The sequence below is a fragment of the Scyliorhinus canicula genome, chromosome 8 (genome assembly GCF_902713615.1).
Source record: "Scyliorhinus canicula chromosome 8, sScyCan1.1, whole genome shotgun sequence".
Classification (NCBI taxonomy): domain Eukaryota; kingdom Metazoa; phylum Chordata; class Chondrichthyes; order Carcharhiniformes; family Scyliorhinidae; genus Scyliorhinus; species Scyliorhinus canicula.
The window spans coordinates 94,384,254-94,395,375 of record NC_052153.1 but is presented as its reverse complement, the minus strand read 5'-3'; the positions used below and the strand labels follow the sequence as shown (position 1 = coordinate 94,395,375).

Below are 11,122 nucleotides of genomic sequence, written 5' to 3'. Positions count from 1 at the left end.
CCGGTTTCCTACAAGTCCCAAAGGACATGCTGTTAGGTGAATTGGACATTCTTAATTCTCCCTCTGTGTACCCGAAGAGGCGCCGGAATGTGGCGACTAAGGGCTTTTAACAGTAACTTCATTAATTGCAGTGTTAATGTAAGCCTACTTGTGACAATAAAGATATTCTTCTTCTGTATACCCCACACTTATCTGCGGAACTGCCACAATAGGATAGACAGACATATTCATTATAGTTCTAACACTGAAAACTGAAGGAATCAAATAATGCAAAAATACTATGAAATACAAATATTGAAAATATTTTACTCTGTTGAAATTTTGTACAACAAAAATTCTTGAAGACTGCATAAACACAGCAAAAGATGCAGATAGGCATCATTCATTTTCTAAATAGAACCCTGGGTTTTTCTTTCACCAAAATATATTTTGTGCCTAGTGAAGGACTAGAGAAACTGAATGACATATATCTTCTACACCAGAAAAAAAATCAGTTTGTAAACACAAAAAACGAACAGGCATTAAGCATGTAGAAAAAAAAATTAAAGTTACATGCTCATAACTAAGTTCCACTTCTCATCTCCCCCCAAACCCTACCTTGTCATGCTTATGATTTATTTACACACCACACAAGTTATACCCTTTTCTTTCAATGAAAAACTTTAAGCTAGTCACAACTGGCAAGACTTGCAGTGTTCAGAAAGAGCAACTGCCAGAAGTGACTATCCAAATTTATGTCAGTGATGGGGTATGCATTATCCCATCCTTCTGCCAGGAAATGATAAACTCAATGAACATTAAAGCACACAACTAGTTTGTCCTGCTGAATCAGGATTGCATAGGCAAAGTGCTCTGTCTTGTGAGGATACTATTTTACCCAGACAGATGCAGACAGAGAAATAACAAGCCAGATTGTGAATGCCAGTTCCAACCATGAAGAAGTTCATGCCCATATCCCATCTCTCTGCCTGTACTAAACCCAAGTGCAGGGGTAAGTGGTAGAACAGGTTAGAAAAAGGGAATATTCTGGCAAGTAAAAACACTTTCAATATTCCTAGAATAGGAATTCTATTTGTCCAACTTGTGACTGAACCTTGTATAACAGACAATTCAGTTGACTCAAAATTGACCCAATAGCTCAAAATTGAAAATAAACTAACGTTGAATGTACTCATAGGCGTGACACACACGGGCTCCAATTCAAATATGCAAGCCTTAAGCACTTTGGCAAAATAACTAGCTGTACACCCATCATGTATGGTGAAAATACATTTCCTCACCAGGTTTACTTTAAGTCTGGGCTATTTTACTTAGAGGGGCAAGAATTATCTAATGAGAAATGTTTTTGTTTAAACGCCTTAATTTGGAGAGTAAAATACCTCATAGGAATTTCATTTTTTAAGTTGAATTTTCTTGCCCAGATCCAAGCCCTTGATGTGAAATCTCCTGCCTGTACCTCACTCCAATTACATTACCAATGAGAAGCACTTCCAAGCACATGAACTGGGGCTGTGGCTCCCAAGTCCAAGCTTCATTCGAACCTCCAACCATTGCCTCGCCTGCACTGCCACCTCATAGCATCGTTTCCTAAAATTCCAAAATTTAACATCTGTTCTTGGCAACCCCCAAATCATGATACCCGTTTTCTATGGACCTGCTTTAGAATGCAGATGAAAATGAAGGGATGTTGGATTTCACAGCGAGAGGATTCAAGTACAGCAATGATGTATTGCTTCAATTATACAGGGCCTTGGTGATACCACACCTGGAATATAGTGTGAAGTTTTGGGCTCCTTATCCGAGGAAGGATATTCTTGGTCTGGAGGAGTGTAGCAAAAGTTAACCAGACTGATTCCCGGGATGGTGGGACTGACGTAAGAGGAGATTGAGTCGGTTAGGATTATATTCACCGCAGTTTAGAAGAATGTGGAAGGGGTAGAATCTCATAGAAATCGATAAAATTCTTACAGCACGAGACAAGGCAGATCCAGGAAGGATGCTCCTGATGGCAAGCAAGTCTAGAGCCAGGAGTCACAATCTAAAGATACAGGGTAAACCATTTAGAATTGAGATGAGGAGAAATTTCACCCAGAGTGGTAAGCCTGGGGAATTCGTGACTACAAAAAGCATTGAGTGCAAAACACCGTGGGTGGGATTCTCCGTCCCGCTGCACCAGTTTTCTGATGTGATGCACCCCCGCCGGCAGCGGGATTCTCCGTCCCGCCAGCTGGCTGATGGGGTTTACTATTGTAGGCAGCCCCACGCTGTCGGGAAATTCCAGGGTGTGGGTGCGCTGCCGGCGCAACGGAGATTCCTACCAGTGGACAATCCAGCCCTGTATGTTTTCAAGAATGAGTTACAGATATAGCTCTTGGGGCTAAAGAGATCAAAGGATATGGGGGGAAAACAGGAACAGATTACAGAGTTGGATGATCAGCCATTATCATAATGAATGGTAGAGCAGGCTCAAAGGGCTGAATGGTCGCCTCCTGTTTCTATTTTCTACAACACTTTAGCTTAGCAGGAACAGCAGATTCCCAGTTAAGAAACAATCACCAAAATAATATAGTACCTGGCTGCACTAATCAGCAGTAAAAAATACTTTGAACAAAAACTACTCTCCCTGGAGTGTCTTTCCCCTTTAATATCAGACAACATACACAAAGATACAGATGCATTTGATGGCAATTTCAGATAATTCAAGCCCATAGTGCTGGTGAGCTCAATGAGCAAAATAAAAACATGCATTATTTAATATCTCACACATTTTGGCAAATTGTAATCCCATTTCTGCCTTCTGGTTACGTTCCTGTTCACCTGCATCAGCCAGTTTATCGTTTTCACTTCCAACTCAAATGTTTAGACCTATTACTGCAAAACTAAAGCAGAAACACATTATTTGTGTTACCTTCCTTCTCCTGCTCTCACTTGCTTTTCGTTATCCTTTATTTAAAATTTAGATCACAAAAGCTGCCCCGATTGCATCGGAGGTCAATGCTTCATGCACAAATCACTTCAAAAGCAGTTTTCTGCCTACAAGTGAGATAATTGGAAACCCAAGTGTCCAAAGAATTCAAACCAGCTGTGATGCTCCGAGTTAATAATGATGATGTGGACTATTGTTTTTTTTTTTCTCATTAGCAGGTTAATACGTTCTAGTCTCATATTTATACTCGGCTGTGGTGTCAAAGATCAGGAGCTCACCAACAAAAACTCAAGATTTACACATGAAGACTGGTCATTTGGATGAGTCACTGCCAGATGCCACTTCAATACCTTGAAATCACATCCGACCATGATCAACACTTTCAAGGCGGAAGAGAGGGGAATCTTTTTAAAAATGTAAATCCTATATTTCTCATACTTTTGTTGTTTAGATTCATCATTCACAAAGTAAAGTCTGGGATATCCGACCAGCTTTATTACTATAATATTATTTGTTCTAGCGTCAGTGTATAAGCTGCCATACACAAATAGTCACATCAAACTTAGCCCAAATCCTAGCAGTCTGAAGTCCAGGCTAAACTAAAGCTGCAGTTTTCCCATTCACTGGACTTCTGTTGCCTCTAAGCCAGAGACCACAGAGCTTACATCAGCATCTGTGGATTTCCCAGATCATTGCAACTGTCAGATAAACATATACACATTTATTCACAGTTTTATTAAACTCTAAGCTGTATATCGGAACAGCCTATGCACCTTTAATGTTTTCTCCAGACAAACAATAAGAAAAAGGTTTCTGGAAATGTAGATCACACATAACAAGTAACAATTTTACAAAAACAGAGGATGTCTACTGCGCCTTCCCCTTTTCTCCAGGATAACTTCTATTCATTCATTTCAAAATATACAAACAGAATTTTTTTTATGACAATCTCAGTTCTGCAGCTCCATCTCTATTTCTGTGGCCTCTTCTGGATCTTCACAATTCATTTCTTCAGTAGTCTTCGGCTGTCCAAAATCCTCAATCTCAGTCAACTCAACAACAGGCAAAGGAACTCTCCAAAACTGAAATGAGTTGTATTGACAAGATACTTCATCCTCCGGTGCATTCTGGAAGGGAAATAGAAAAAATTATTTTCAACCAATCCCAGTGAACAAATATAAACCATCGGCTATCGAAAGGCAAATACAAAACACATTTGGAAATATGAATAAGCACCTTTTAAAACATGCCATACTTTATAGAAGTGTTATCAAAACAAATATTCTACAATGAATCAGATAAGGAACTATTAAGGAAAATTATGAAAATTTGGTCACTGAGGTGGGTTTTGGGGAGAGTTTTAAAAGAGGAAAGAGAGTTGGAGAGGTTTTAAGCTGGTTAATTCCAGAGGTTAGGGCCTCGGCAGCTGAAGTCTTGGCTGTACAGTTTTTAAAATCTATTCCCAGGATATGGGCTTTGCTAGCAAAGCCAGCATTTATTGCCCATTGTTAATTATCTTTGAGATGGTGAGCTGCCTTCTTGAAGCACTGCAATCCATATGGTACAGGTACACCCACAGTGCTGTTAGGAAGGGAGTTCCAGTATTTTGACCCAGCGACATTGGAGGCGTTGTTATGGTTCCAATCCAGGACGATGTGCACATCGTTGGGGAACTTGCAGATGCTGGTGTTTCCTTCTGCATGCTAATCTTGGGCTGTAACTGCAAAATTCAAGGGCACTGTAACCGAATGGTAGCCTAAAGGTATGCAGAGGAACCCCCTCAACCCCCCCCCCCCCCCCCCCCCCCAGAGCATCCCAGGTAAGGATTGCACAGCAAATGCCTGGGAAGTGCAAACTTCCGATGGGCAATTGCTCTGCACTAGGAACCATCTGAAAATGTGATTTAAATCACAACTTAAGATAGTTCCCACTGTGTTACATCAATAGTTACACAGAAAAAGGTAGAATTAGAAACACTTCTAGCTTCTGGGTAACTATTGCACAGACCAACACAGGCCCCTCCACACCCACGAACATCCAGCCACCCCAAACCCACCCACCCAAGTGTTTCATCAGAGAGGAGCACTGAATCATCAGCTGAGAGAAGGCAAAAGTAGATTTCTGCCTGTGTTTGACCTGATGCCAAGTGGTCCAATATCAATTTTGAGAACTCCAGGGAAAACTCCCTACCAACTGTATACCACTATGCTACCAGCACTGTTGCTTGACTAATCTGTGGGGCAGCTCTCCCAATTTTAGGCACATGTCCTCAGATGTTTGTGAGGAGAACTTCACAGTGTTGACTGGGCTACTGTGGCTTCATTATTTCAGTGCCTGCGTCGATGTTATTCTGGTAACCACAATTTGCTGTCTTGAAGCTGAATTAACAAATAAAAAGGAACATGAAATGTCAATTCCAATGTGAGGTAGAACCAAAGAAAGTCATTTCCATCCACCCCGAAACAGCAATAAGATTCTGCAGTGAGTGAAGGGATTGTCCGACCCCAGGAGCGGATGGGATCTATCCCAGGTTACTGAGGGAAGCGAGGGACGAAATAGCGGGGGCCTTAACAGATATCTTTGCAGCATCCTTGAGCACGGGTGAGGTCCCGGAGGACAGGAGAATTGCTAATGTTGTCCCTTTGTTTAAGAAGGGTAGCAGGGATAATCCAGGGAATTATAGACCTGTGAGCTTGACGTCAGTGGTAGGGAAACTGTTGGAGAAGATACTGAGGGATAGGATCTATTCACATCTTGAAGAAAATGGACTTATCAGTGATAGGCAGCATGGTTTTGTGCAGGGAAGGTCATGTCTTACAAACCTAATAGAATTCTTTGAGGAAGTGACAAAGTTAATTGATGAGGGAAGGGCTGTAGATGTCATATACATGGACTTTAGTAAGGCGTTTGATAAGGTTTCCCATGGCAGGTTGATGGAAAAAGTGAAGTTGTATGGGGTTCAGGGTGTACTAGCTAGATGGATAAAGAACTGGCTGGGCAACAGGAGACAGAGAGTAGTGGTGGAAGGGAGTGTCTCAAAATGGAGAAGGGTGACTAGTGGTGTTCCACAGGGATCCGTGCTCGGACCACTGTTCTTTGTGATCTACATAAATGACCTGGAGGAAGGTATAGGTGGTCTGATTAGCAAGTTTGCAGATGATACTAAGATTGGTGGAGTTGCAGATAGCGAGGAGGACTGTCAGAGAATACAACAAAATATAGATAGATTGGAGAGTTGGGCAGAGAAATGGCAGATGGAGTTCAATCCAGGCAAATGCGAGGTGATGCATTTTGGAAGATCAAATTCAAGAGCGGACTACATGGTCCATAAGACCATAAGACATAGGAGTGGAAGTAAGGCCATTCGGCCCATCGAGTCCACTCCACCATTCAATCATGGTTGATTTCAACTCCATTTACCCGCTCTCTCCCCATAGCCCTTAATTCCTTGAGAAATCAAGAATTTATCAATTTCTGTCTTAAAGACACTCAATGTCCCGGCCTCCACCGCCCTCTGTGGCAATGAATTCCACAGACCTACCACTCTCTGGCTGAAGAAATTTCTCCTCATCTCTGTTCTAAAGTGACTCCCTTTTATTCTAAGGCTGTGCCCCCGCGTCCTAGTCTCCCCTGCTAATGGAAACAACTTCCCTACGTCCATCCTATCCAAGCCATTCATTATCTTGTACGTTTCTATTAGATCTCCCCTCAACCTCCTAAACTCCAATGAATATAGTCCCACGATCCTCAGACGTTCATCGTATGTTAGGCCTACCATTCCTGGGATCATCCGTGTGAATCTCCGCTGGACCCGCTCCAGTGCCAGTATGTCCTTCCTGAGGTATGGGGCCCAAAATTGCTCACAGTATTCTAAATGGGGCCTAACTAGTGCTTTATAAAGCCTCAGAAGTACATCCCTGCTTTTATATTCCAAGCCTCTTGAGATAAATGACAACATTACATTTGCTTTCTTAATTACGGACTCAACCTGCAAGTTTACCTTTAGAGAATCCTGGACTAGGACTCCCAAGTCCCTTTGCACTTTAGCATTATGAATTTTGTCACCGTTTAGAAAATAGTCCATGCCTCTATTCTTTTTTCCAAAGTGCAAGACCTCGCACTTGCCCACGTTGAATTTCATCAGCCACTTCTTGGACCATTCTCCTAAACTGTCTAAATCTTTCTGCAGCCTCCCCACCTCCTCAATACTACCTGCCCCTCCACCTATCTTTGTATCATCGGCAAACTTGGCCAGAATGCCCCCAGTCCCGTCATCTAGATCGTTAATATATAAAGAGAACAGCTGTGGCCCCAACACTGAACCCTGCCGGACACCACTTGTCACCGGTTGCCATTCCGAAAAAGAACCTTTTATCCCAACTCTCTGCCTTCTGTCTGACAGCCAATCGTCAATCCATGTTAGTACCTTGCCTCGAATACCATGGGCCCTTATTTTACTCAGCAGTCTCCCGTGAGGCACCTTGTCAAAGGCCTTTTGGAAGTCAAGATAGATAACATCCATTGGCTCTCCTTGGTCTAACCTATTTGTTATCTCTTCAAAGAACTCTAACAGGTTTGTCAGGCACGACCTCCCCTTACTAAATCCATGCTGACTTGTCCTAATCCGACCCTGCACTTCCAAGAATTTAGAAATCTCATCCTTAACGATGGATTCTAGAATTTTGCCAACAACCGAGGTTAGGCTAATTGGCCTATAATTTTCCATCTTTTTTCTTGTTCCCTTCTTGAACAGGGGGGTTACAACAGCGATTTTCCAATCCTCTGGGACTTTCCCTGATTCCAGTGACTTTTGAAAGATCATAACTAACGCCTCCACTATTTCTTCAGCTATCTCCTTTAGAACTCTAGGATGTAGCCCATCTGGGCCCGGAGATTTATCAATTTTCAGACCTTTTAGTTTCTCTAGCACCTTCTCCTTTGTGATGGCAACCATATTCAACTCTGCCCCCTGACTTTCCTGAATTGTTGGGATATTACTCATGTCTTCTACTGTGAAGACTGACGCAAAGTACTTATTAAGTTCCTCAGCTATTTCCTTGTCTCCCATCACTAGATTACCAGCGTCATTTTGGAGCGGCCCAATGTCTACTTTTGCCTCCCGTTTGTTTTTAATGTATTTAAAGAAACTTTTACTATAATTCCTAATGTTACTGGCTAGCCTACCTTCATATTTGATCCTCTCCTTCCTTATTTCTCTCTTTGTTATCCTCTGTTTGTTTTTGTAGCCTTCCCAATCTTCTGACTTCCCACTACTCTTTGCCACATTATCGGCTCTCTCTTTTGCCTTGATGCATTCCCTGACTTCCTTTGTCAGCCATGGCTGCCTAATCCTCCCTCTGATAACCTTTCTTTTCTTTGGGATGAACCTCTGCACTGTGTCCTCAATTACTCCCAGAAACTCCTGCCATTGCTGTTCTACTGTCTTTCCCACTAGGCTCTGCTTCCAGTCGATTTTCGTCAGTTCCTCCCTCATGCGCCTGTAATTACCTTTATTTAACTGTAAAACCTTTACATCTGATTCTACCTTCTTTCTTTCAAATTGCAGACTGAATTCTACCATATTATGATCACTGCTTCCTAAGTGTTCCCTTACTTTAAGATCTTTTATCAATTCTGGCTCATTACATAACACTAAGTCCAGAATAGCCTGTTCCCTCGTGGGCTCCATCACAAGCTGTTCCAAAAAGCCATCCTGTAAACATTCAATGAATTCCCTTTCTTTGGGTCCACTGGCAACATTATTTACCCAGTCCACCTGCATATTGAAGTCCCCCATGATCACTGTGACCTTGCCTTTCTGACATGCCCTTTCTATTTTGTGGTGCATTTTGTGCCCCTGGTCCTGACCACTGTCAGGAGGCCTGTACATAACTCCCATTATGGTTTTTTTGCCTTTGTGGTTCCTCAACTCTACCCACACAGACTCCACATCGTCTGACCCTATGTCGTTTAGTGCTATTGATTTAATTTCATTTCTAATTAACAAGGCAACCCCGCCCCCTCTACCCACCTCTCTGTCTTTTCGATAGGTTGTAAATCCCTGGATGTTTAACTGCCAGTCCTGAACCCCCTGCAACCACGTCTCTGTGATGCCTACCACATCATACCTGCCAGTCACAATCTGGGCCACAAGCTCATCAACCTTGTTCCGTACACTGCGGGCATTTAAATATAGCACCTTTAATTCCCTATTGACTGTCCCTTTTTGTTTTCTTAGTGTGGTGGACCTTGGTTTACTGAGCCTTTCCATACACTGTGTCATATTTTGTGAGATGGGGACTATCGTAACCTCTCCTGAGCTCTGTCTTTTCGTGATTGGGTCAATGAAAGGGTCTTGGGGAAAATTGATGTACAGAGACATCTGGGAGTTCAGGTCCATTGTACCCTGAAGGTGGCAACGCAGGTTGATAGAGTGGTCAAGAAGGCTTACAGCATGCTTGCCTTCATCGGACAGGGTATTGAGTACAGGAGTCGGCAGGTCATGTTACAGTTGTATAGGACTTTGGTTAGGCCACATTTGGAATACTGCGTGCAGTTCTGGTCGCCACATTACCAGAAGGATGTGGATGCTTTGGAGAGGGTGCAGAGGAGGTTCACCAGGATGTTGCCTGGTATGGAGGGTGCTAGCTATGAAGAAAGGTTGAGTAGATTAGGATTGTTTTCATTGGAAAGACAGAGGTTGAGGGGGACCTGATTGAGGTCGACAAAATTGAGAGGTATGGACAGGGTGGATAGCAACAAGCTTTTCCCAAGAGTGGAGGTGTCAGTTACAAGGGGTCACGATTTCAAGGTGAGAGGGGGAAAGTTTAAGGGAGATGTGCGTGGAAAGTTTTTTACGCAGAGGGTGGTGGGTGCCTGGAACGCTTTACCAGCGGAGGTGGTAGAGGCGGGTACGATAGCATCATTTAAGAGGCATCTAGACAGGTATATGAACGGGCAGGAACAGAGGGAAGTAGGCCTTGGAAAATAGGAGACAGGTTTAGATAAAAGATCTGGATCGGCGCAGGCTGGGAGGGCCGAAGGGCCTGTTCCTATGCTGTAATTTTCTTTGTTATTTTCTGCACCCGGAGGGGTACCGCTGCAAATGGCACTTTAATGTGACTCTCTACATTTCGTATGAACGTTTCTAGTGTTTGTTTCACTGTATTAAGCGACGCCACTTCTTTCTCATTGGCAAGCTTGTGTTTGTTTCATTCGGTATCCCCTGATTCAGAGTGGAAGCGTGGTAGGTGCTGCATGTCTGTAAATAAATGTTTATAAAAGTGACTCTGACTGGATCACCTCACACAAGGATGTGTGATTGCTGTCTTTACCTGTGCAGTCCCAGTCAGGCTACTGCCAGTGGGGGATCGGCTGGCTCCAGGCTCCCCAGCGCCGAGCCCCGGGGCCCGGGCCCGGGGCCGAACCAAGCCCTCGCCGTGGCTCGCGCTCCGGTCCCCGGGCTCAGCTTGGCCTCGCCACGCGTTCTCCAGCCTCTTGCACGCGGGCAGCTCCACTTCTCCCTCCGCCTGCAGCTTCCTCTTGGCGCTGCTGTCGCGCCTGGGCGCGGGCCTCACACCCTTCAAGTCCACAAACAGGGAAACGAACCGCTTGCTTGGCCGGCAACACAGAATGTCTTCCCCTTTCCTCTTCGACATCAGCTACTCGGGGTTCGTCCGCTCCACCAAGTCCCGAATTCAACTCCCCCCATCCCCTTCGTCACTGATCCCGCCAGCCAAAGTTTCAACAAGAAGGGCTTTCTCGCCGCAGAAAATGGCCGAAAACAAAATTAGACTGCCCTCCAGAGACCGGAGGCTCACATCGCAGGAAATGAAAAAGTAAACCGAGAAGGGAATTGACTCCAGACACTCGATAAGGAGGTGGCTAGCAGCAAAACTGGGTTGGCCGCTGCCTTTCCGCCCTGTCTTTTCATGTCCGGCTGACCCTGCAGAAGGAGCACCTGTAAGGACTCCTGCAACCAGTGGGCACCTCAGAAATGTGTGTGTATTTGAAACTAGTTTTTTTTTGGTAATATTACGGCATGGTGATTAGCACAGCTGACTCACATGGCCAGTGACCTGGGTTTAATTCCAGCCTTGGGTGAATGTGTGGAGTTTGCACGTTCTCTTAGTGTCTCTGTGGGTTTCCTCTGGGTGCTCTGGTTCCCTCCCACAGGCCAAAGATGTGTAGTTAGAT

At 44.0% G+C, this 11,122-nt stretch overlaps 1 long non-coding RNA gene across 1 annotated transcript; it reads right to left on the bottom strand.

The window, feature by feature from the left end:
* Positions 1-286: 286 nt before the first annotated feature.
* On the bottom strand, positions 287-10,848 carry LOC119970396. Its single transcript, XR_005461605.1, has 2 exons — positions 10,261-10,848; positions 287-4,053 (listed from the first exon to the last, which is right to left on the bottom strand). It is a non-coding gene; the product is annotated as an uncharacterized LOC119970396 (long non-coding RNA).
* Between the last annotated feature and the right edge of the window lie 274 nt (positions 10,849-11,122).